Source organism: Macrobrachium nipponense, chromosome 2, assembly GCF_015104395.2.
Source record: "Macrobrachium nipponense isolate FS-2020 chromosome 2, ASM1510439v2, whole genome shotgun sequence".
Classification (NCBI taxonomy): Eukaryota; Metazoa; Arthropoda; class Malacostraca; order Decapoda; family Palaemonidae; genus Macrobrachium; species Macrobrachium nipponense.
This window is the reverse complement of record NC_087201.1, coordinates 104,662,828-104,668,827: the sequence shown is the minus strand read 5'-3', so window position 1 is coordinate 104,668,827 and position 6,000 is coordinate 104,662,828.

Here is a 6,000-nt window from a genome sequence, read left to right as displayed (position 1 = left end):
TATGGTGAATTTTTGAAATACACTTTTTCCTTACGTCCGTGCGCAATAACTGCCGAAAATCTCAGAAATTCTTTCATCAATTTGTCGTAATGTTTGCACAGTTTAATAATAGCCGTTACATAAAGTTTTACGTATGAAAATGTGCTCAATTTCATGTAGAATACAACAAAAAATAACTCATGGTTGTAGCTTTTATCAGTTTTGAAATATTTTCATATAAATCACGATAAATAGAAAAAATTCGTCCTTCGGTCAACTTTAACTCGACCGAAATGGTCGAAAACTTCAATTGTCAGCTAAAACACTTACAGTCTAGTAATATTTAATGAATTACCTTCATTTTGCAACAAACGGGAAGTCTCTAGCACAATAATTCGATTTATGGTGCATTTTTGAGAAACTTTTTTTTATGTCCGTGCGTTATGAATTCATGCATCATTTTGTGATAATATTTTCTCTGTGTTGCTTTGATCGTTTTACAATTTGTTATATACCAAAATCATCGCAATTTAGTGTACAATACAACGAAAAAAATTAACTCATTAGCTTTAACTGTTTTGCTCACATCGCGATTTGTATACAATTATACTGTATATGGAATTTTTTTTGCGCTGTCATATATTCCAATATTTATATATAATAATGATTTTTTTTTTCATTTCTGATGGTTGCATACTAAACTTCAGGCAATGACAAAAAAAGGAGCCAAAAATGAACTCTTAATCGTAAAAACTAAGCGTGCTGTGATTTTTTGAAAAAAACTTTTTTTCCGCTTCGGCGCTAACTCCCAAACGCCGCCGGCATACGAGAGACACTTTGGTAAAGAGCGGTTCGGCGCTCAAGGGTTAAGACCTGGAATTACTACCATATATAAACCTGATGTAGACCTCCAATCAAATGTAGTTTTTTTCTAAAAGTGATTTATTTTTTTTGCTATATATGAAGTTTTTCATTATGGTAAAAAAATAAACCCAATAAATTCAGGGAAAAAATGTAAGAAAAATAAACTGAAACAAAAACTGGAAACAAGGGCTAGATATGATTGTTCTATACAGGCGGTCCCCGGGTTACAACGGCTCCGGCTTACGACGTTCCGAGTTTACGACGGCTCCGGCTTACGACGTTCCGAGTTTACGACGGCTCCGGCTTACGACGTTCCGAGTTTACGACGCTTTTTCTTAAATATTCATTGAAAAATCCGCCCTGGGTTACGACGCTTGTTCCGAGGTTACGACGCTGACGCTTCCGACGTTCCGAGTTAACGACACTTTTAAAAAACGCATACTATGATAAGAATCCTTAATAGTTTAGCACAGTATATTAATAAAAATAAGTTTTCGGTTAGATTACAACAAAAATTTTGAGGTTATGATGATTTTCGACACTTTTTATGTCGTATTTTTTAAATTATTTTAGTGACGCCTCATATGCAGAACTAGTTTCCGAGCGAATGAATACACTAGCTTGGGATGCGCAGTTTATAACAGTCCAAAAGCGCAAATAATGAAAAAATCATTGCTTGTTTCTAGTATACATAATTAACAAAACTAAGTTTCTGGTTAGATTACAACGTAAATTCCAAGGTTACGACGGTTTTTTATGCTTTTTAACGATACCTCATACGCAGAACTAGTTTCTGAGCGGAGGGCGCATAAATTAATTTACGCTATTAAACTGTATGGTAACCATAGTCAAGGATAAGGAACGCATTCTCAAACAGTATACATATCCTTTAATACAAAACAGCAAAATATCATTGAAACATTATTTCACTTAAAGAATCCATTTATACTCTACTTAGACTTAGATATAAAAAACATAGTTTCTCTCTCTCTCTCTCTTTGTATTTTCCGACGAAAATAATCACTAATTAGTGTATTTTGATGTTTATTTTCATGACTAAATACATTTTTATAATACAAGAATGATTTACTAATTTTCAAAAATTAATTTTGATTAATACTGTATTAGTAAGTTTAATAAGTTGAAATGATATCACATAATAAAAATAATAATTTTCTCTCTCTCTCTCTCTCTCTACTACAAAGATGTATGTTTTTTTGTATGATAAATAAATGTTTACTATTTTCAAATATTAATATTAATTCATACAGCAATAATATCAATTCATTAAAGAAAATACCATAGTGAATTAGTAAGATTTTAGCTTATATATTTAAAAAATTATGGAAGAATGAAGGAAATCCCAGTCTTCTTTCAGTAACCTTTTCTCTAACTCCAGGTACTAAAACTGTCAGATATATCAAGTTCTGTGACAGCCAGGAGGGGGAAGAGCTGCTGTGTTGCAATCAAGTGCTCATGAAATCCCCCCCCCCCCACCCCCCCCCCCCCCCTCTCTTCTCTCTCTCTCTCTCCTCTCTCATTTACTGAGACTCGAGATTTTTTATGTACCTGTACTATTTGTTTTTAATACTTTCAAATAATAATAATAATAATAATAATAATAATAATAATAATAATAATATAACTGTAATTACAAAATTCATATGTGATAGTATTTTAAAGAAATACAATACGTACTAATCTATCCATGTCTCTTTTAATTAAGGTTAACTCTCTCTCTCTCTCTTTTGCCACACAAGATAATAATGTGTAATAGTGGTAACTCCCTCCCTCTCTTACGATGGAAGCGTTATAAGTATTTTTTGAGAGAACAGAGAGAGATAAACTCTCTCTCTCTCTCTCTCTCTTTTACGAGATGAAAGAATTTTTATGGTACTAGTATGTAAAATGTTTATTGATCCAATTTCCAGTTATTTAATAAATAATAATATAATAATAAATTAATAATAATAATAATAATGAATAATATTAAATAATTAATAATAAAAATAATAATAAAACTTTAATTACAAAATTCATAATGGTCGTATTATAAAGAGATGAAAATGACCTTTCCATTTCACTTAAAAGGATAATTCCTCTTTCTTACTGAGATGAGAGAATTTTTATGGTAGATGCACGTGTTTATTATATTTTCAAATAATAGTAATAATAATAATAGAAGTAGTAATAATACGATAACTAATTTCAAAAGAAAATTCTTCCCTTCGTCTTTTTCTGTATCAATTTCCCTACCTCATAACTCCAGTGACACTCGGAGCTGGGAAAGTAACAATGCCATACAATGGTCAACCAATTTAATGGTTTTATGTAATCTTCTCTCTCTCTTGTATTTTAATGAAAATATACAGTAATTTGTGAATACACAGTGTTGCACATGAAAAAAGTAAATTAGTGATAATTCTAGAGATACGGCCCTAAGAAAAATTGCAAATTAGTGAAATTTTCCCTGTGGACATGTTTTCAACAACGTCGTTCCGGCTTACGACGATTTTCGGGTTACGACGCATCTTAAGAACGGAACCCCCGTCGTAACCCGGGGACTGCCTGTAATGTATTTCTAATTTATATACCAAATATAAATGCCATAGCTTTAAAACTAAGGGAGAAGATAGAATTTGAAGGGCAATAAGTATAGTTTTGAGATACAGGTGTAAGGATGGCATTTCCACTGAAATGTCCATCCTCCCATTGTACATACCTTTTCACATATATACCGAAATGTAGAGCAGTTTGCAGCCTTTCCGCCAATATATATATCATCAAAATATGTATCCAGAACACTTAATTATATGTATATCTGTAGATGCGAGAAAGCACAATCACAGCGGAACTCCGTTCCCTTTTGTATGTGTGCGTGACGGACACTACGTTTCCATCCGTACAGCCTCCTTATATGTATCCATTTCCAATCAATAAAGTTAATAAGCTTCTCCTTGTCTCAGTCCTGTTCTCACACTGGTGACCTCCCGGATTAGGATGGTAGCGGTTTCAGCCACTCACCTTAGAAAACCATTAGCTGACTTAATACTGCGTTCAGTCTTGGTTTTCTGGAGCTCCTACCCGCGGTTGACCAAATCCCCATTAATGGACTTAATAGGGCACATCCCCTACAAGAGTGTTTTGATGTCTCTCCTCACGGTTTGGCCCACCATTAACAACATCCATTGACCGTAAGCGAAGTGAGATGGCAGACTTGGAGAACTCAAAACAAGAGTGGGAGCTAACTAATGTCCTCCTGAGTAGTTCCTCGACGCCTTTAGCTGTGCCCCGATCCACGTCCCAGCAAATCCGCCATGGCGCCACCGGAGTCCTACTCCATCAAACTGCTGCCCTTCTACTGGCAGAATGTCGCAGCCTGGCTCCACCGTGTTGAAATAAAGTTTTGGCTCCACGGGATCACTAAAGAAGGGAACCAAGTCAGACCTGATTGCCGCAGCTCTCCCAGAGGACGTGTTCGATCATCTCACCCCATGGATGGCCACCCAACCCGGAGCGGTGCCCTACGACGACCTGAAGATGGCTGATCCAGGTCTTCTCCCTCCCAGTTCCCGAGAGAGCCGCCCAAATCTTCGACCTGGTGGTCAGCCCCCTGGTCAACAAGGACCCGAGGTTAGCCTGGCACAAGCTCCAGGCCCTGGTATTGCTGCCGGAGGTAGACCCCCAGGGGCGTAGGAAGGAAGTAAGCCTCCTGAAGCAACTCTTCCTCTGCCAACTTGCCACTCAAGTACGTGGCCAGATTTCGGACGCTGACGACCTGGAGATGGAGAGCCTGGTGGAACGGGCGCACAGGCTACACACCGCCACTCGGGCCGTGAAATTCACCTCCCTGCCAACAGCCTGCAGCAGGAAGATCCCAAGGAGGTCAGTATCGACTCAGCCTTCCAAAGGAGAAGAGCCCCGCAGCCGCACCAGACCACCAGCTGGTGTTTTTTCCATCAGAGGCATGGAAAGAAGGCAAAGAAGTGCCAGTGCCCCTGCTCCTTCATGCCTTTAAAAAACAAAGAAGGCAGCGGCCAATGCCACCCTCCCTGACAGCAGCAGTAGCCAAATCCCGCCCCAGAGAATTCTATGTCAAAAAGACGATCTCCAGCCACAGGATGCTGGTCGACACCGAGGCCATGCAATCGGTGTTCCCACCGTCAGCAGAGGACTGCAGCCGTGCTCCTGATGCCCCAGCCGTCCTCGTAGCCGTCAACAGGACCCCCATTCGCTTCTATGGCACCAAGACCCAAACCATTACATTCCTGGGTCAGACCTACACCTGGGCCTTCATCATCGTGGACGTCGGAACCCCCCTCCTCAGCACAGACTTCCTGGCCCACTAACACCTGGACACGGAAACCTGCTTCTCTCATCCACTCACCACGGGCCCCAGGGCACAAGCCATCAAGTATGGCTCCCTCCTACAGGAGTTCCTGGACATTTTCAGACCCGAGCTCCGCCAGGTGGCAGGGGCCGCTCCAAAGCATGGTGTGTACCACCACATCAAGACCAAGGGGCCCCCTCCCAGACTCACGTAAAGTTCCGCCACCTCCTGCCGAAGTTCCTCCAAGAAGCCAAGAATGCATTCGTGGAGATCTGCATGAAGGCTGTGAGCCCATGGGTGTCCCCCTCCACATGGAGACCCTGTTGGGAATACCGCCACCTCAATGTCGTCACCACGCTTGACAGCTACCCCCTGCCGAACATGCAGGACCTCACTGTACCCCTCCAAGGGGTGAAGATTTTTTCAAAGGTAGACCTTCTAAAATCCTACTTTCAGGTTCCCGTCCATCCTGATGACATCCTGAAGACGGTAATCATCACACCTTTTGTGTCCTTATGTTCGCCTTCTCCACCTTCGGCCTGCCGAACGCTGGAGCTACATTCCAGCGCCTAATGGACACCATCCTCAGTGATTTACCCTTTTGCGTCTGCTACGTAGATGATATTCTTATATTTTCCAGATCACCGGAGGAGCACCTGAACCATGTCCGGGCCATCCACGTTTCCCTTATAAAAAGAAAACTGGATGGCTTGAAAAGTAACTGTACAAAAGAAAATGTGCATGCCTGAATACTTATGGGGAAATGGATTATTTTCACACATATATAATATATATAAAAATATATGTACAGTGAGTACATGTATTTT